At 39.9% G+C, this 21673-nt stretch overlaps 1 pseudogene; it reads right to left on the reverse strand.

Moving 5' to 3' along the window:
* Positions 1-9646: 9646 nt before the first annotated feature.
* Positions 9647-20349, reverse strand: LOC150041623 (transaldolase-like; annotated as a pseudogene).
* Positions 20350-21673: the final 1324 nt, after the last annotated feature.

Here is a 21673-nt window from a genome sequence, read left to right on the forward strand (position 1 = left end):
TCCTTCCTTCTTTTCTCTCCCTTTTTAAGCCAGATTTCAGTATGTAGTCCCTATTGGCTTTGAAATCTCAGTCTTTCTGCTCAGCCTCCCTCTGGGGTGTGGAGATTATAGATGTGTGTATGTGCTCTCATGCTCATTTTATTCAGCATCTGAATTAGATTTAGCTAAAGTGGAAGCCAGGACTTCAAACACACACCTTGTGGAAGAGCTACATTTTTACTCCTTCCTTCCTGGAAATTTGCAGTGAAAACTAGATTGAAGGTATGGAGACAGGAAGTCTGATTATGTTTCTCACATTTTGATATGAAGCTATGTGGCATGGGGCTAGTTGGCTTTTTTTTTTTTTGCTTGTGTTTGACGTTAGAAATGGGACATGGGGCTAGCCATATGCTGTACCAATGAGCTGAATTCTCAGTTACGTTTTGTATATACACATTTTTGCTACTCGGCAGGTATATTGTGCCATCTATTTGAACATTTCTTAATTAAACATCAGAGATGTAGTTCAATGGTACAGCACTTGCCTTGCAGGAGGGAGGCTCTGGATTGAATTCTCACAATAACAAAATAATAAATTGAAATAAAAAATTGAGTATTGAGATATAAATGAAATTAAATGAGATTCCCAGATCTTAAGTACAGAGGAAGATTAATTTTAAGGTCTCGTTGCATAACAGATTTAGTATATTAGGAAATATTTTCATTCCCTCCCCTAAGCCACACTTTGAATCTCTCAGACTAAGTGAAATTTGAGTTGTACATTTATATGTAAAAGTCTTGATATTATCCAGAAAAATTTAGCCATTTGAGTGATATCTAATCAATAAATATTTAATGAAACTTTTGTTTTTTTTTAAACAAAATTTATCTTTATTGAAAAGGTGATGAGCAGGGTCAGTTACACTTATGTAAGTATGGTAATATTTGTTTACTTTTTTTTTACTAGTCCTGGGGCTTGAACTCAGTGCCTGGACACTCTCCTTGGACACTTTTTGCTCAAGGCTAGCGCTCTGCCACTTAATCATAGCACCTCTTTTGGCTTTTTCTGTGTATGTGCTACCGACAAATGGAACCCAGGGCTTCATGCATGCTAGGAGAGCACTCTACCCCTAGGCCAAACTTTGTGCTTGCAAATTTGTTTTTTTTTTCTATGTATGTGGTACCAAGGAATTGAGCCCAGGTCTTCGTGCATGCTAGGCAAGCACTCAACCACTAGGCCAAACTCCCGGCCTGCACATTTGGTTTTAAACACTGTTACACCATCCCTCATTTTCTCTAGCATATCTCTCCTTACGTCCCTCCTCCCAAGTTGTCAAGATCAATTCCAACAGTGTCAAGTTAGTATCAATGTTGCATTAGCTCATCTTTTGTCCTACTGTTGCTGTAATTCATTTTCCCTTCCACAGATCCTATAAACTTATATATAAGACACAGCTATTGTATCTACATTTATTTGAATTAGGGAAGGGAAGAGGAACAAGAAAATGTTGAGACAAAGGGTGAACCAAGGCAACAGCAATACTCACAAGACAATATGTTGGAAATGAACTCTACAACTTGGAGGAGGTGGGGAGAGGGAAAGTGGGAAAAAACATGAGAGGGCGTAACAATGTCCAACAAGAAATGCATTCACTACCTTATGAATGCAAGTGTAAATCCTCTGTACATCACCGTGAGAGTAAAATAAAAAATGACACAATGTACAAAAAAACTAAGAGAGAAAAAAGAAATAACTACATACAAGACATAGAACCTCTTATTTCCAGTTCTTGGGGTGGCCATTATCAAGATTTCTAATAACAACAGATGCTGGCAGGGATATGGCCAAAGGGGAACCAACTACACTGTTGGTGGGAGTGCAAACTTGTTCAACCACTCTGGAAAGTAGTTCCTCAGAAGGATAAACATAGAGCTCCCCTATGACCCAGCAATCCCACTCCCGGGCATTTACCCAACTGAGACTTGGAAAAAATTATATTATTATATTAAGTGAGTAAGCTGGACTCAAAGAAAAGTAGGTTGCCTGCTTTCCCTCATTTGGAAGAACTAAAATATGTCCTGATATTCTTAAAAGGGGATCTCAGTGACCCAGTTTCTAAGTGCATAGGACCATATACAACCAAGCATGAATTCCAAGAATTGTTTTTTGAAAATTGAATATTACGTTTCCTTAGTCTTTTCCTAAGCAAATGGTATTTGCTTAAGTAACATTTTGCTCTGAATTTTTGACTATGAAGTGTGATGTAGGGCCTCTCCTTTCTCCCTAGGCCTCTAAAGGGCAATAGCAGCATAAGCAGCAGACTGCTTAGTGCTTACAGAGATAAGACAACACTGTAATTGTCAACCTGGAATCTGGAACAAAAAGGCAGAAGGAACTGTTTTCAAATGTCATATTACCTGTGTGGTTACATTTGCTAGCAAAAAATGGATTACATGATATCTCTATAGTATTTTAGGGTTGTCTAGAACACTTAAACTTTTTTCTGGGGTTGGGGATTGTACTCAAGGCCTCATTCATGCTATCACTGAGTTATATCCTCAGCAATAGAGCACTTTCTGCTTGGCCTTTTTGAATCTCTTCACAACCACTGTGCATTTATAAGGGCTTCCTTATAATGCAAAATCTAGAGAGTAAAATGTCTCACCCATTCTCATATCTAAGAAGGGAACTGATTTGAATTTAACTTCAGAAAATTCTGATTTTGAAGTCACTTAACACAGTAGAAAAACCACTCAACCACAACCGTGTATTCCAGAATGTCATACTTTATCATTGTATGTATGCATCCATGTGTATGTACAATTTCTTTTTTCTCATAGGAAAATGACTGGTAGAAGTTTCTGTGTCTCTTCTTCGAACTTTCTGCCTCACAAGGCATAGTAGTCTTTTGATTTGTGTGTTTGTGTGTGTGTGTGTGTGTATGTGTATTCATGCATACACACAAGCATGCTATTCCTGTGATTGAGCTCATGGCCCTGAGTGCTGTCTTTGATCTTCTTTTACTTAAGGCTGTTGCTCTACCACTTGAGCCACAGCTCCGCTGCCAGCTTTTTGTTGTTGCTTTTTAGTAGTTTATTGGAGGTGAATCTTATGGACTTTCCTGCCTGGGCTAGCTTTGAACCAAAATCTTCTTTTTTTTTTGCCAGTCCTGGGCTTGAGCTCAGGTCCTGAGCCCTGTCCTTGGACTTTCTCAAGGCTAGCACTCTACCACTTGAGCCTCAGCACCATTTCCGGCTTTTGTCTATGTATGTGGTACCAAGGAATCGAACCCGGGTCTTCGTGCATGCTAGGCAAGCACTTTAACCACTAGGCCAAACTCCCGGCCCTATTGAACCACAATCTTCTGATCTCAGTCTCCTGAGTAGGATTACAGGTATAAGCCCCTGGCACTTGACTTGGCATAGTAATTTTTATAAATTCTTGGACTATTGAAAAGTAGCAGTGGCAACATGCATTCAGATGAGTCCTTAGGGATTGATCTTAGGTTTGCTGGAGACAGATGTATGAATTAGTAAAGATATCCTCAGGTTGGGTAATGGTGGATCATGCCTGTAATCCTAGCTACTCAGGACGTTGAGATCTGAGATGATGGTTCAATGCCAACCCAGGCAGGAAAGTATATGAGGCTCTTATCTCCAATTAATCACAGAAAAAGCCGGAAGTGGTAGAGCACTAGACTTGAACAATCAGAAACTTTGGGATAGGACTTAGGCTCCAAGTTCAAGCTGAAGGACTGGCCAAAAAAAATGTGCTCTGGAAGTAGTGGAGTCTGAGCTTGAACTAAAGGGGGTATGTGGGGCTAATGCCTAGACATTAAAATATATTCAGTAAAGATTACCCACCATGATGGCTGTCTGCTCTGAACAATCTCCTGTGTCACTTGTAGGGGAGGGGAGTTGTGGAGAATTACCTTTATGCATAAGGTAGCCATTAGTCACACGTGACTTAAGTTTCTATTATTTCAAATTGAATTACATTGAAAACACAGTTTCTCATTTTTAATAGGCACATTGCTAAATGTATAACATCCACCTGGTTTCCATATTGATCAATGTGAATCTAGAACATTTCCTTCACTGTTGTTCTTTGGATATTACTGATTTTGAATAGTGACAGCATCTATCTTTTGTGTTGGACAGTCATACTCCGTCACTGACCTAGAAGAGATATACCTCAGACCCCTATGTGTTACCTTGACTTTTGCCACACCATTTGTTATGACTACAACTTTACAACTATTTCTTCTCTCTTTCCCAACTTTGGTCCTTCTCCTGCAGATGGAGACAGACTACATATTTGTCTTTATTGTTAAAATAGGAATTGTTAAAGTAGGAATGCCCAGTCTTTTTCTTGTATGTGTGGGTCTTGAAAGTGAGGCAGTGATATAAGGATTCACACTTGAATTATATTTTAAGCCTACCTCTTCTCACATATATTAAGCAATATGACTTCCTTCCCTCTTCCTTTTAAGGGGGGGTGCTACTGGCTGTTGCACTCAGGGTGTTATGCATGCTGCATAAGTGCTCTACCATCGTTACACCCCCAAACCTGAGTTGTTGTTGTTTTTTTGTCTGTTATGGAGCATGAACTCTGGGCACAGGCTTGTCCTTAAGCCTCAAGGCTACTGCCCTACCCTTTGAGCCACAGTGCCACTTCTGGTTTTCTAGTGGTTAATTGGAGATAGGACTCTTACATACTTTCTTAGTGCCCAGGCTGGCTTTGTACCTTGATCCTCAGATCTCAGCCTCCTGAGTAGCTAGGATTACAGGCGTGAGCCACCGTGTCTGGCTGAAAGAGATTTTTTGTAAAAGAAAATTATATACTTAGTGATATAAGAGACTAAAATCCCCTTTCCATTTTTAATTAGGTCTTACATATTTTCAGCTTTTGGGGATAAGGTTACAAGGACCTTAGTATTTTGCATCATGGAGAGGTTGTAAATTTGGGAGGACAAAGTTATGAAGACTTTTTGAGTAACTTTATACTTTAGAATGCAGCCCATACTTTTTTTTTGCAATTCCCGTAGAGATTTTTACACCTAGAATGGCTTGTTAATACCAGGAATTAAAGCCTTTTATTAGTGGTGGGACATCTTAAGACAATCACTAGTCATTGTTAAAGAACAGCTCATTATTTTCCATATCTTAAATATTGAACCCTTCACTATGATTAATAAAGGATGGTTGTTATCTGCTTTCGTCCCAAAAATTCATGTACAAAAGAAACACTTTGGCAAATTAAAAAGTAGAACGGTAATATGAACACCTTGTATCTGTATGGATAATTAAAAGACGTAACTTATTAGGCCTTGGGGGGGGGTGAAAGAAAGAAACAAACAAGTATAATTTGCCAGATTAATTTTATGGTCTGTTCTATTTAATCAAACTATACCTTTTTGTGAAAATGACAAATCTGAGTTGTCAGAATGTGGTAGATAAGGAAGATAAAGGTCATATATTTTAATGTCACAGAAGGTCTTATTAAAGGAACCTTAATTACATTAGGTATCCATGAAACATTAATTAAATACTGTCTGAAATAATTAGGTCTAAGTTACTGATGATTTAATTAAACTCAGTTTTTATATTATAAGAAAACTAAAGGTCCAGTATCTGTGCCAGCAGCATAATTGATAGTATGTCAAAAAGGCAAAATAGTAACCTTGACCAACCATAGAGAGAGGGTGATATGGCTGTGGTGGCCTTGCGTGCATTGATTTCGTTCTCAGCAGTAGTCTGTGCTGCTATTAGCAGTACTTCATGAAGCTTGTGCTGTTGTAAACTCTCAGTGTCTGGGTTTTTGGATAACAAAACATGGGCACACTAGAGTAGAGGAGATGAATGTAACAGAACAAAGCCATCACTTTAGACTGGAAGAATTTATGCCACATATGCAGAACACTGCTATGCTTTGTACGTGCACTATTTCCTGGTTAGAGATGCATGTTGCCTTTTCTTTTCACCTCTGCTCATGTATCTCAGAAATAACAGAAACCCTTTCTGTCCATTTACCATCTGCTCAGAGAGCATTAAAAAAATCTGTCCTAAACTGCATTCTCATATTACTTGGTGTCAGCCACATTAATTTTCTTTTTCAGTTGTGTATCTTTCCAGTTTAGATTATGAGCTTATGGAATCAGACTTCAGGGCTTGATTCTCAGCTCTGCCATAGCCATGTGACCTTGGGCAAGTTAATTCTTTGAACTGATTTCCTCATCCGTAAAATAGTAGACGTAACAATAGCTACTTAACAGGGTTGTTATGACAATAATGCTTTAATGTATATAAGCACTTAGCACAAGTGAAAAATACTTGGTGAGCCAAACATTGATACAAATATTTTATGGTCAAATAAGATCATGGAGATTTAATGCATATGTTAGGTAAACTGGTGAATGTAAGTGTGATGCTAATTTAAGCTAAATTTAGAATGTGTCCAAAGATATTACAAAAGCAAAAATGGGACTGGCAATTTTATGAGTCGATGAATTAAAGTAAAGTACACCTTTATTTTTCTTTTCAGTCTTCGAACCTCAGACCACCAAAACACCTCTCTCTGCTCGGAGACCTTTTAGGGGTTGGTGATTCAGGAAGGACTAAGAATAATTTTACTCTACGCTAGGATAGCTGGTTTGTATTTCCATTTAAATGGAACAAAATAATCAGGATAATAATCTTAACTCCTCAGTATACATTACCTCATGTACTTAACAGCTTTGTGAAATATTTCTATTAGCCCCATTTTACAGATGAGATGTCATCATATCGTGATAAAATTCTGATGCAGGCTAACAGCCCTGGGTATCTTGACTCCATGTGATCTTGTTCCTGTTAGTGACACTACCCTCCACAGCCTGGCACTGTATTTGAGTTTAGAGAATACCAGTGGACTCCACTTTATTAGTCATTATGACTAGAAGAATGGAAGATAGATAGACAGACAGACAGGCAGACAGATGTAGTTTTTTTTTTTCTCAATCTTGGTCCTTGATCTTAGGGGGCAGTGTCTCTGACCCTTTTAGTGGTCGAGGCTAGTGCTCTACAACTTGAGCCACAGTATCACTTTCAGCTCTTTTGGTGGTTAATTGGAGATACGGGTTTTACATATGCTTTTGCATGGGCTGGCTTTGAACAACAGTCCTTAGACCTCAGCCTTCTGAGTGGCTAAGATTACAGATGTGAGCCACAGGAGCCCAGCACATTTTGCATTTTTAATGGACTGTACTGAAGGAGGAGGTGGTGAGGGATCAACGACAGAGTGACTATGGACAATAAACGTATTTAGTATCTGAACGTTTACAGAAAATGTCTGTTTGCTGTCATTCAGTGCAGTGCTTCCCAAACAGACATGTTTAAGAATTCTCTGGGAAAAGGAATCCTGCCTTTCTTGGGGACAGAAAATTTCACTTAAGACCAAAAATGATGGCCTCCTGTCTCAAAGAACAGTAGACAGCAAATACACTTAACATTGTTAGGAAACTGAGCCATAATGGCTGGAGAGGAAAGAAAGAACAAAACTGATCCCAACAAACAACTTCAGCTCCAATGGAGAGCTGGATTGAGAAGTCATGGTGATCGCAGAAGAGCCAGGAGCCAGGATCCAGGAGATGAATACAGAGACATGTGCCACCAGAGCTGGTCCTGGACTAAATAGGGTTAGGTCAAGGGGCAGAGTCACAGGAAATTCCCAGTCTCAGGCACTGGACTGATAGGTTTAGTAAGCTTGCCTCCAAGGATTTAGGCACACCCATCACTTGGGGTGGAGGCGTTACCTTCCCCCACCATGAAGACAAGATGCAAGGTCTACTGTGTGCAATGTGGCCAAAGTGGCACTGGCCAGATCCAAACTCTCTATTTCACAAGCAGTATCTGGCCGTTTTAGCGTTTCCCTCTCAATTTCTGGTGCCAGAAATTACAAGTAAAAAAAAAAATAACTAGAGCTAGCTGTTGGATCCACGTTAAAGGCCTTCTTTCCTTGAGATATGTAAAGGAAACGTTGTTTGTGAATTTGGGGACCCTTCTGCAGGCACAGCAAAGATACACTCGCAGCAGTTGTTAGAACTGTCTTCAGAGGTGCAAATATCCGTATAGAGAAAGAAGGTAATTCCAAATCAGCGTACTGCACTTGAACCTTACTACAAAGCAGGTTGATAAATGGTTACTGCCTGGTTGTTGAAAAGCATTTCCTATAGGTATGGGGTATGGGGCCTGGTGGACCTGAATGAGCTAACCTGTAACGGTACAGGGTGATGAGATGCAGAGGAGACAGCGTCTTGTTAGCCCATGCCTATCCCACTACCCCATGAGGTAGTTGCACTTGCTTTCCCCTTAAGGACACTTAACTGCTGTCTTGCCCCCTTTACCATAAAGTTCTTTCCTAAACACAGCGACCAGGCCAATGAATTATGGAATAGGAATGGAATAAAGGTAGAAATGTGTCCTGTTATCAGTCATGCACATTCAAGTCCCATCCTAGCAGCACAGTGTTGGGGACTATAAGCTCAGGGATCTTCTCATTCAACCAAGATTGCTTCATACAAAAGTTGACAATGCCTGTCTGAGAGCCATTGTTGATATTCAACATTTTTAAAAATAGCAGAAGCGACTAGACAATAAGGCATGACAGAAAACGTGGACAGGAGGCTGGCTTGGACTGTGGCTTAAGAAAGAAGCATGCCAATAAAGTAGGCAACAAACATATTTCTGAATGTTTAATTTAGTTGAAAATAAGAATCAGCTTTGCCATTCATTTAGTTCCTTCAGGTAAAGAAACAAAGGCTAACAGAACTGCACTTCAGTTGCTCTTTAGGGTATCTCTTTAGTCTTAGGTTTTCACACTGAAATACTCATACACAGTAACTCTATGATCCTCTTACTGTTTGATGAGGCAGGGAGTAGAGCCTTTCATAAAGGAAGTGTTAACTGAAAAGGTGTGTCAGTCATCATAAAATCATTAATTCCTTCTTTCATTCTGAAAGCATTCATTGAGTATACACATTGGTCCATGGGGTTACAATAGTGAACCAACTCAGTAATGATGTGGCCCAACTTATCTAACCCTGTGATGTTTTAGCACTAGTAATCTCACATCTGGAGAAAGCCCCCAGTCCTGGGAAAATAGGGAGGATTTGTCAACCTATCTACTACTTGAAGCTACTACTACTCATGGATTTCTTTCTTTTTCCTTCCACCCTTCCTTCCTGAAAAGTGACTGCTTTAATGCATTATGTAAAAATTTCATACAAAATCAGAAATACCACCCCTGGCTCCAGTTGCTGAAAATATAATTGGTAACAAGCTGTGTGGGGTCTGATCTGAACTTGAGGCAGAGCCCGCACAGGCCTGGGGTTCTGCCTCAGTGCTGTACTACTTCCCATTCTCTGTGCTGAGTGTCTCTGTTCAATCAGCTCCAGCTTCACAGCATTGGCAGCAAACTTTCGATCGATTTGGGGAGCTTTTCCACAGCCGTGATGGTCCTCATTGTGCAGCCAGCGGAAGTTGGCTCATCTACGTGAATCTTTTCTAAGCCATAATCTTGGGCTAAGGGACATCACAGCTCTGTGCCTGCCCTGCCCCCTGGACTCTGAACTGTGGATGGTTGTGACATGTCACGTCCCACATGGCAGCTCTTGGTCCCACATACTGGCTAGTGGCTTGTGTGAAATGGGTTAGGAAGCCAAGCCTTACACTGAGTCTCTGTTTCCCAGTTGTGTGGGGCCCGGTTCTCGCCTGGGCAGGGACTGCCAGGTAAACCACGCAGCAGCCTCAGTGGGCAGGAGGGGGGGAGGGGGGCTGGGCTTTGTCCTTTGTCCTTGAGTAGCTCCCCTGGGAGCTTGGGCAAGGTGGTGAGGAAGTGTCATCCTGGCAGCACTTTGATCTCCCAGGTGTAGCTGAAGGAGGCGCGCATGACAGTGTTCTCCTAAGTAAAACTGTTGTAGTAGCTGTAGATTTGGATGTTCATCCCAGGGTCCTCCAAGGGCTCAAAGGATTTCTTGACTGTGTTTGCCATATGCCAATCAACGATTCTCCCCACAAAGGGCAAAATAAATGTCATAGCTGCCTCTGCATAGGCCACAGCTGAGTCCAGAATTCTTGCTGAGCTCAATGAGATGTGTAGCTCAGGCCACCATTGCATCCTTATGGAAGGACAGCCTTGCATCTACTTCTTTGGATGCAAAGCCTGGAATCCTCTCTAGTATTTCTGCTGCAAACAACATGAAAAGTTTTTTTTTTCCAGTCGTGGGGCCTGAGCACTTGGGCTTTTTCCTCAAGGCTAGCACTCTGTCACTTGAGCCACAGCACCATTTCTGGCTTTTTCTGTGTATGTGGTACCGAGAAAGCAAACCCGGGTCTTCATGCATGCTAGGCAAGCATTCTACCACTAGGCCAAACTCCTGGCCACAACATGAAAAGTTTTATTGATAGCATTTTTATTCTTGCCCTCTTGTGTCCCATCCAGCATTTTGCCATAGGCATTGGCCTCTTGCACCAGATCTTGGTACTGCAGGTATTTGCACTGTAGCCAGGATTAGGGATGGGTTACTGATGGCATCCTGTGACTTGCACTCATCTATGCTATGGAAATTGCTGGTGTTGGCCACGTGGGAGCCATGCTGCACGCTGGGGACTGCTGCACCTACTCTTGGATTGCTGAGAATGGAGATTGGTACATTGTGTACTGGCCTGTGATTTAATATCAGACCTTTGGTAGCTTAATAATCTTCATCAGGCCACTTCATTGAAGTTGATTTTGTCACTTAAATATGAGAAAACACTATATCTCAAAGTTATTTCAAGATCAAATGAAGTTTGTTAGTCAGATATGGGTGGCTCAAGCCTATCATCTTAGCTACTTGATGTTCAGCAAGATTGTAAGATGGGGAAATTATGGCTCAAGATGTGCCTGGGCATAAAAGTTTGTTAAGACTCGATCTCAATCAGTGACTGGGAATGGTAGCACAGACTGCTATGTGGAAAAATAAAGCTAATAAGAGTATTACACCCTAGGCCAAGCTGAGTGTAAAGTGAGACTCTACTTTGAAAATTAACCACACCAAAAAAAGAAAAAGAAAACAGGCTGGAGAAATGACTTAAATGGTAGCACACCTGCATAGGTAATGTGAAGTGCTGAGTTCAATTTCCAGTACTACCAAAACAAGAAATTTTTTTTTGATGATCATCACAGTAAAGAGGCAAAAAACATGCGCATACAATGTACCTTGGTCAGACTTATGCCCTCTGTCTTCCCAAACCACAGGCTTCATAGTTTCATTTTTATACATGGATATAAATTATTTTGATCATATTTAACCTTCTTCACCCACTCCTTTCACCATTCCCTCTCTTACTAGCACTCTCACACAATACTATGATTCCTGAAGTTATTTTTAAAAGTACATGCCAGTTGTTCAAAGATGCTTCGCTTATATTTCATGCATGCATTCATAGTACTTTATTCAGAGTTGATTCCCTTACTCTCCTGCTCTCCATCCCTTCTAACTTCTATCATTGGCATTTTTTTTTCATTTTACTTTTTATTATAGAGGTAATGTATAGAGGGGTTACAGTTACATTCACTGTAGATAGAAGGTGCATCACTTCTCACACGTTGATACCCCTTCTTATGTTTTTGTCCCTATTTCCTACCCCCCACCCCTCCCAATCATCTTGTTTTCCCCCTTCCCTTTCCTATTTCAATTAAACAAATAAACATATATACAATATACCAGGCAACAAAGTCAGATAAGTAGCAATATAAGATTAACCAAAGGGCAAAAAAAGAGAAAAGAACTAACATAGTATATTAAGAACAACAATCATAAAAGATAGAGCTCTTGTTTCCATATCCTGGAGATCCTTTCATTTAGCATCGTCCTATATGACCTTATGTACCTAGGTTTTGCGTTATTGTAATCCTCTGCTAGGAGAGTCCTAGATGTGTACTAATTTTTACAAATGAGGGAAACCATTGAGTCTATGTTCCTTTGGGTCTGGCTTACTTCACTTAATATATCATTGGAATTTTTTTTCCTTTATTAACGTTGATTTTTACATCATATTTTAAATGACAGGTTTAACAAACGAGTGTTCAAGAAGGGAATCTCTATTTACAATCACTGGGACTTAGTATTTAGAACTTAATCAAAATTAGGCTAAGGGGGGCCGGGAGTTTGGCCTAGTGGTTAAAGTGCTTGCCTAGCATGCATGAAGACCCGGGTTCGATTCCTCGGTACCACATACATAGAAAAAAGTCAGAAGTGGTGCTGAGGCTCAAGTGGTAGAGCTCTAGCCTTGAGAAAGTCCAAGGACAGTGCTCAGGCCCTGAGCTCAAGCCCAGGACTGGCAAAAAAAAAATTAGGCTAAGGGTTTGTATGTCATAGAAACATATTAATTTTAGAAAATAAAACATGTCTATAGAGTCATAGGTTTTTATATCTATATAGTTATGTTTATAATTCCATTACCATGTCCATAGCATTGGGTATGCAGATATTGAGTCCTCGCTCTTGTACTCTTTGGATTTAATAGCCACATATTAAGGATACCGTATCATTGGAATTTTTAAGTTTTGTCTTTCTATCTTTATTCACAAATTCAACATATTTCAATTTTCTTCACTCTCCAGTGTTGCTTTTCAGGCAGTAATGAAGGGAGAGATGTAGCTGTAGCCCTCTCTTTAGCTCTGGAAATGTGAAGGACTGCTCTATGCTTTGCTAAATCAGAGTTGATCTTGTGTGAAATTTGCCTTTAATATCTTGTTATTTTACTATTGGTATTTACATCAAGAAAAGTTGCAGGCCCTCAAAGCTTTATGGGAGGAAAGGATTGCCTGGCACATGCATGAAGTACAGGTACCTTATGCTTGAATTTGAGTTCAAATATAGATGAAAGCAAGAAAGTAAAAGAGGAGCATATATAAATCCTCCATTTTCACCTTCCTTCTTTATGGATCTCATTAAGATTCTTTTTTCCTTTCTCAAGATCTGTCTCCCTTATTCATAATTTGTAATTTTATTTAACATTCCAGGAGCTTCTATTAGGCACTCAGCATATATCAGGCTTCTTGGTTGGATCTGGGACACTAAGAGGAAACGGACCTTATGCATGTTTCCAAAGAACCAACAGTCTATTTGGAAACTCACACTTATACATTTGCTCCCTCTCCTTGTCCATTCTTCCTCTCCCTCCTTCCCCCTTCTTCTCACACAGACACGCATTTCTGATTCCTTCCTTTGTTTTGCTGCCCTTTGTTTGTTTGTTTTGCTCCTCTTTATAAAATAGCTCTAAGGCTTTTTGCTTTTTTTCCAAATATGTTCCTTCTCCAATTCCTTTAACTTTATTTTCCACATCTCCAATGCATATTTTCTTTGCAATAAATAGCATTGTCAATGTATGACTAATGAATTCTCCCACTGCACAATTTTCCCCCACATCTTCAGGAAATCACACTGAATATTAGCCAGATTTCCAGCTAGTTTTTTGAAGCTGTGGTTGTGATTACAGGCTATTTAAGACCCAGGGTCCACCCTCACAGTTTTTCTTTCTTCACTTACTATAATCTCATATCAAAATATATTTCACATTTTGCCTCTAGAAGTTTTTCTTTTTTTGGTTATTTTTTCAACTCAACCTGAGCGCTGTCCTTGGGCTTCCTCTACCACTTGAGCCACAGCACCATTTCTGGCTTTTTTTCTATATATGTGGTACTGAGGAGTTGAATCCGGGTGTTCATGCATGCTAGGCAAACACTCTACCACTAGGCCAAATTGCTGGCCCCTTATAACGTTTTAAATACCCATTTCTGTCCTTTTTGATCATTACAGAATGGTGAATGGTGATTAATTCCGGCCCCAGAGCTGAGTCACTCCAGTAACCTTCACAAACCAGGAATCTGAGATCTGACCATTGCTTTTTGAAGCCAGCTACCTAGGACAGCCTGTGGCATGCTTATCTCCAGCTGACCAATCAAAAGATGGTAGTAGAGCTTGGCTAAAGTGGTAGAATGCTAGCCATGAGTACAAAAACCTCAGGTACAGTGCTCAGGCCCTGAGTTCAAGCCCCACGACTGACACATGCAAAAACAGAATGGTGATACTGAAATTTTCATGTGCATCATTTTCCAAATGAAAAGATCCCCAGTTTATAGGTATTTTTTGTGCTAATTCTGTCTGGTAGTTGACTGGAGATAAGAGTCTCATAGATATTACTACCAAGGCTGTCTTTTAACCACAGACTTCAGATATCAGTCTCCTGAGTAGCTAGGATTACAGGTATGAGCCACTGTCACCCGTCCACTTTTTTATGTTTTATGTTTTTGACTTTTTGTGTTATGATCATGAAAAAGTAATACACATTCATCAGAAAGGACAATTTGATTTTTTTTAATGGGACAGGGTATTTCTTTCTTTTTTGCCAGTCCTGGGGCTTGAACCCAGGGTCTGAATACTGTCCTTGGACTTTCTCAAGGCTAGAGCTCTACCACTTGAGCCACTGTACCACTTCTGGATTTTCTTCTATGTGTGTGGCTTGAAGAAATTGAACCCAGGTCTTTGTGCATCCTAGGCAAGTGCTCTACCAGTAGGCACAAACTCCAGGCCCTAGAAAAGACTTTTTTTTCTAGTCCTGGGACTTGAACTCAGGGCCTGAGCACTATCCTTGGGCTTTCTCAAGGCTAGAACTCTACCACTTGAGCCATAGCACCAGTTCTGGCTTTTTCTATGTATGTGGTACCGAGGAATCGAACCCAGGATGTTGTGCATGCTAGGCAAGCACTCTACCACTAGGCCAAACTACCAGCCCCAGTTTGGTTTTTGAATTTGGATCTTTCTCTGAGCTAGCAAAACAGTGTGATACCCTCTTGTGATGTTGAGTAGCAGTGGTGAGCAGCAGCTCCAAGAAGCAATTGATGAACCTGTTAGTAAAGCATCTTTACCAAATAGAAATTGACTTTAGCTCACTGCTTCATATGTCCTTCAGAACTTGCTGCTTTGATGCACAGAGTAATGATGAATCCGACTGTCAACCAATATATGTGCTCTGAGTATGTGTAAGAAAATCTGGGCAAAAATTGGATGCTCAGTATCTCAGAATTTATTAAGTGAATTTTTACTCATATTTTCAACTTACATTGGATTTGTTGGGACTCAACCCTTAAGTAGAGCAGCATCTAAAGTCTACAAAATAGCAATGCAGAAGGACAGACACATTATAAAAGTTATCTTTTGATTACTTTGAATAACTGTAACTATAGAATAACTATAGAATTGTTATGATCTATGATGTCCTCAGGGCTTTAATGTACAGATTGCCTTTATGGTGGGCCTGGGCACTGTCCCTGAGCTTTTTCACTCATGGTAGCTCTCTTCCACTTTGAGCTACAGTGATACTTCCAATTTTCTGGTTGTTAATTGGAGATGAGTCTCATGGCCTTCCCTGCCCAGGCTGGCTTTGAACCAGGATCCTCAGTTCTCAGCTTCCTGAGCAGGTAGAATTATAGGCCTGAGCCACTGGTACCTGGCTCTTGAAATCTTGGTAATTGCTGTCCTTTTTTTTCTTCCATCTGTTCATAGAAATTGTCTATCAGAATTTGAAAAAATACAATTTAAAATTAGCCTGCAATTGGGAATCCTTGAAGCTAAGAGGAAAGACCACCTGTGTTCTGGAGAATTTCTAGCGATTTATTTATCTTAATGATATGTAGATAGGTTTATTTTCCACAATTGGGCTCTGTTATATTTTTTTCTCCATCTACTCTGGAATAAACTTTGGATAATTGAGACAGTAAATAATCAAGGAATTCTATATGTTCCCTTTAATTATTCAAACAAGGACAATATTTCTCTTCTGATTACTCTTATACCATATATTAAAAATCTCTTTCCATATTTCATACAGAGATAAGAATTACACCAAAGTTACAATTACTTCTACATTGTCTATTCAACAAATACTGTTTATTATATGCTAAACATGTTCCAAAGGTTGAGAGTACAGTGGTAAATAAATCAGCTTACAATTCTATACCTGTACAGTTTACAATTCTTGCTGTAGTTTCTTGCTCCAGGCCACATGACTCCATTGTCTACCACTCAGGCAGTTGAGATGCCTGCCCTTGCCACTGTGACTCTTGCTTATTGTAGAATCACATTTTTGGTGGTGTTTTTTTTTTGGCCTGAAAATGAGTCTGATTACTCATGGCTCCCTTTCCTTTTCCCTGACTTCTTGTGACAGCTTCTGATTTTGTTTCTTCTGCCCATGTATCTACTTTTTCTCTCCACTCAAGGTTGTCATCTTTGACTAGCTAAGATTACTGGCACCCAGCTGGGTTTGTATAATTTTAACCTAGTTTCTGTCAATGAATCTTATAGTGTGCAAATGTTCAGATTTTAAATGCTAGTATTTGAAAAAAAATTTTATTTGGTGACTGTTAACCTGTCATTAATTGATCATTTTTGTTGCTCAAATTTTAGGTCATTTGTTGATCCTTAAGCTGTTATTTTATACATCAGGGCTCTAATATTATGAATTCTAAATAAATTTTATTAAATATTTTTGTTGTCCTACATCGGCACATTTCTTAGTACTTTCTGGAAAGTGGGTCACTAGGTTGACTTCTTGTTTGGGGCTAAGAAAAACCTCTTTCCATTAGCCTAGGCTGAGACAGAGAATTAATTTGAGTCTTGAAATTTTACACTGGGGTTTCCTAAAAAAGAATGGCAAAATTTTCATCTGGGAATTATAGAATCTCTAGTCTAGAAAGAAGTTTCAAAGGCTCTCTTTTTCTGGTGCTAATAATAAGGCTTGAACTCAGGACCTTGTACTGTCACTTGGCTTATTCATTCAAGGCTGACACTTTTTTTTTTTGGTAGTCCTTGGCTTGAGCTCAGGGTCTGAGCACTGTCCTTGGACTTTCTCAAGGCTAGAGCTCTACCAATTGAGCCTCAGTACCACTTCCAGCTTTTTTCTACTTATGTGGTATGGAGTAATCGAACCTGGGTCTTCATGCATGCTAAGCAGGCACTACACCAATAGGCCAAACTCCAGGATGGCAGTATTAACACTTGAGCCACTGAGAATGTATCAGATATTTCTGCCTGAGCTGACTTTGAATGGACTTTTATCAGATCTCAGTCCCTGGATAGCTAGGGTAGTAGATGTGAATCACCAGAATAGAGACAAAGACTCTTTTCTGTAACTGTAACTGTGTAGACAGTGGTGAGTTTTGATTCTGATTGTAGCCATAGATATTCAGCAATATTTAGCAGTATTCAGTCACCAAAGACAGCAGAGTGCACTATTGTTCTTGAATTAATCTAAGTGATATCTAAAAATGACAGAGCAGTAGGTACATAGCAAATCATGTTTTTTTTTTTGAAAATATGTCCTTCCCTTGTTATCTGTCTCTGATATTAGATCTAAGGATGGGGCAAGGACAGCTACTATTTTCATTCCTTTTGAAGAGATGTATTCCTATGATACAGGACAGACATTTTGAACAAGGAAAAGTAGTTGCTTGTTCATTTGGTGTCACGATATTAAAAATGTTAATAGTTTTAAAACAGATATCACCTGCTGAAATACTAAAAGGATTGAAAGAATGATTATTCTTGGCTGTGATGACTTTTTTTTGCCAATTCTTGGCTTGAGCTCAGGGCCTGAGCACTGTCCTTGGACTTTCTCAAGGCTAGAGTTCTACCACTTGAGCCTCAGCACAATTTCCAGCATTTTTTTCCATGTATGTGGTACCGAGGAATCGATCCCAGGTCTTCATACATGCTAAGCATTCTAACACAGGTCCGAACTCCTGGCCCTGTGATGACTTTTTTTTCTTTCTTTTTGCAATTTGAGAGTTTTCCAATGACTGTTCTTTTTTTTTTGGTTGGTCATGGGGCTTGAACTCTGAGCTTGTGCCCTGTCCCTGAGCTCTTCATCTCAAGGCCAGTGCTGAACACCTTGAACCACAGCACCACTTCCAGTTTTCTGGTGGTTAATTGGAAATAAGAGGCTCACAGGCTTTCTTGCCTAGGCTGATTTTGAACCATGATCCTCAGATCTCAGCTTCCCGAGTAACTAAGGATTACAGGCATGAGTCACCTGACATGGTCTTATTTTTATGGAGGAAGTTTAGAAGAAATATTTTGAAGACAAAGAGTCAAGCATCTTATTTTCTGAATAGGAATTATAATAATGATAGTCCAATTGCTTCTTTGACACATAGGTACCTGTTAGGGCTCAGCTCTTGTCGTTAACCTAGAGGAAGTATGATTAAATCAAAGCAGCTGACATGTAGAAAACTTTTATCTTCTTCCCAAACTTTTCCCTCCAAACCATTTTGTTGAATTGACTTGCTCAGAGGCTGGACCAAGTATAATTTGTTTCCCCAAATATTTGAATTTGTGAGGCTATAACTTTTCCCTTTTTGTCAGAGGCGCAGTATTGCAATAGGACTTATAACGCTGCCAAGACATTCATTTGGCATCTGTGATTTAGGAGAACAAGTGTCTAGACTTTACTTGGAATGATCTGTTGATGATGAAGCAAGATTTGCTTACCTGGTGTGAAAGAGTAAGTGGAATAAGGTAAGAGGGCTACCATGAACCAAGTAAAGCTTGGCATCAAGGAAGCATGGACAGCTTGGGAAGGCATGCTTCTAATATATAGGATACAGGTGTTGGGTTGGGGTTTGGTGCTCTTCCTGCAGGATGAGAGCTCTAGGAGAGTGTCTTATCTGGTACTCTAGGCTGAGATACTGAACAAGTTCGTTGGAGACAGAGGGCCACAGCATAAGAATAGAGATATATCTACAATTCCAATGACAGGAATTTCGATTCTGGACAGAAGAGCAGAAGGCCAATTTAATATTGAAGTATAAGGTCAACGGGATTAGCAACGAAGGTTTTCCTGAGGTCAAGTTCCTCAAACATTAAATGACATGCCCTAAAATTATCATCAATAGCGGTTGCAGCACTGGGCTTGAACTTGGAGTATAGGGTGTGCCTACATGCTGTGATAATTGGTTAGTGAGAAGCTTTTGGGGCAAAAACCTGGGCACATTGTTAAGTTCATTGAAGCACAATGGACAGCCAGATTCAATGACAATGTTCACATAGGTCCAAAGCATAGGAAATTGCTTCTGCAAAAGATTTTATCTTCTCATCAATCATTTTACATATTTATACACAAGTGCATGATTCTATCATGTATTGGTGTTTACATCCACTAATTTAATTGTTTCATTAGAAGCTAAGCTTGTTTCTTCACACAGTACACATTCCTCTGGGAGTTAGTGTGCTAGGCCACGTGGCCACCCAGCATGAAATACTGTTTTATTGAAGCCTATAGAATAAAAGGTTTTGCCTAATATTAAAGGTTTTTTTTTTCTGGCTCCTTCAAAAGCCTCTCAATTCATAAATTCAAGGTAAACCTGTTTTCTTCAGCATAAAGCTTTACTCTTTGTTAGGCTTTAATAGACCAATGTGACCCTGAACTGTGGACTCTAAGTTTCCTTTATCTATCCTATATTGGCTGGGTTAGCAGTGGTGGGGGCAGGTGTGGCGGGGGAACAGGAAGATGGGGAAGGAGGAGGGAGGGGAAGAGGTACTGTGGTTCTAATAAAAAAAATCATTATGTTCCATGAAAGACTTTTTCATACCTCAGTTTATCCAGCCTCTATTGTCATAATAGCCCTAGTGAGAAATATAAAACACAATTACCTGTGTGATTCTGGGATCTGATTTTTCAACCCATCCATGTCTGAAAGGAAGAAGGCAAGGGCAGGTGGGCTGTAGGAGTTTATGTGTAGGCAGTAGCTCCCTCCTCCATTCAGGTATGCTGTAATAGGGCACAAAAACGGATAACAGAGAACCTAAAAAGAGGAATTTTTATGACAATCTATTTATACATAACTGACAATGAAACACATTTCAATAAATCAAATTAAAATTCAGTGGTAGCTGCCCCTTAATAGCAATTATTTTAGAATTAGAATCATGCAATCTGATGCTTCTTGATCATCCTAGTGCTGTTTTGTTCAAGCTGTGCAACTTAAGGCACACCCCATGACCTCTCTGGGCCTTAGTGTCTATAAAATGTGGCTTATAACAGCTGGTTCAATGAGAGGTTGATGGGAATGGCATGAGAAAAAGCCTAGCCTGGCACCTGGCACACAGTAGGCACTCAGCAGTCTCCCCTTTTGTACCACAGGCATGGATTGAAGCTTGAGCCCTCAGACAATTCCCGTTTTTTTTTACAGGGTTGTGGCAGGACCAGGTGGGACTTGATTTTCGAAAATGCATGTGCAGGGCTGGGGAGACAAAAGCCTCTTTTCAGCTCCTGTTTCAAGATGACCATGCTCCATATGGCTTCACCTGCTGCGCACTGTTCTAATTGCAATCAGAATGGATCTCATTAGGGTTACAATGGCCTAGAAAAATGAAGAGTGGTTACCATGGCCCACTCCCTAGGCCTCCCAGCCCAGCTGCCCCCAAAAAAGCAGAGTCAAAAACGTTTCCTGTAATTACAGTGCCCAACACAGCACCCTAAGGATGTTGGGAGCTTAATAAATAGCCTTTGAGAATGTTTCTTTCTGTCTGCCAAGTGTTTATTCCAAGTAAGTGGAGGTCTGCTTCAATGGCAATGTGCATCAGCCCCAGCCATGCCTCCTTGAGACACCCACCCAGACACACACACACACACACACACACACACACACACACACACAAGCATGGTGCAAGAGGAATGGGATGAGGAGCAGAAGCTGCATGCCTCCTGAGTAGATGCACAAAGAATGCCTAGTGAGGACCGTTTGGTGTTTACTAAATGAAAAAGAAAGCCAACTACACTGTCTGTGTAAAGAGGCTATATAAAAAAAGATACTTTCTCAGTTTGAGACTTGGTGGGATATGAGCAGCCAGAATAAGTTACCTTACAGAGACAGTTTAACTTTGTCAAATGGATTGGAGAGTATAAAGTGGATGCTGATCGCTTTGCTGTTCATCGACTAGGGGATTAGTTTTGGTCATTTGTTTTGTTTATATTTAAAGATAGTTTATCTGTAATATGGGTATCTGCAATGTGGAGATCTGCAACTAAGTGATTGTCTTGGGCTATTGACTATGAATGTTTCCTAAACAAGAGTTGAACAGAAGTAACCTAGCAGCAATCAATACATACTGCAGGCAATAGCATGAATATACACTCTAAGTAAGATTTAAGAGCATGTGCCAGGTGCTGGTGGCTCATACCTGTAATCCTAGCTCCTCAGGAGGCTGAGATCTGAGGATCACGGTTCAAAGCCAGCCAGTGCGCGAAAGTTGTAAGACTTGTATCTCCAATTAACCACTAGAAAATCAGAAGTGGTGCTGTGGCTTAAATGGTAAAGCACTAACCTTGAGGTGAGGAGCTCAGGGACAATGTTCCGACCCAGAGTTCAAGCCCCACAAATGACAAAAAAAGATTAAATAGCATGCATTTATTTAATGGAAGGATAATAGTGTATTCATTCTATAGTTGGTCTATTTTTGGACCTACTTATTATCTATATATTTATCCATATATCTATCATCTTTTAAAGTTCTTTGAATATTTAAAAATTATAGCTATTAAGACTTGCTGTCATAAGTGTTTACAATCTATCTCTATGATAGGTATATATGTACATTTAACCAATATATCA

The sequence above is a fragment of the Megascapheus bottae genome, chromosome X, assembly GCF_031878675.1.
Source record: "Megascapheus bottae isolate mThoBot1 chromosome X, mThoBot2.hap1, whole genome shotgun sequence".
In the NCBI taxonomy this organism is placed as follows: domain Eukaryota; kingdom Metazoa; phylum Chordata; class Mammalia; order Rodentia; family Geomyidae; genus Megascapheus; species Megascapheus bottae.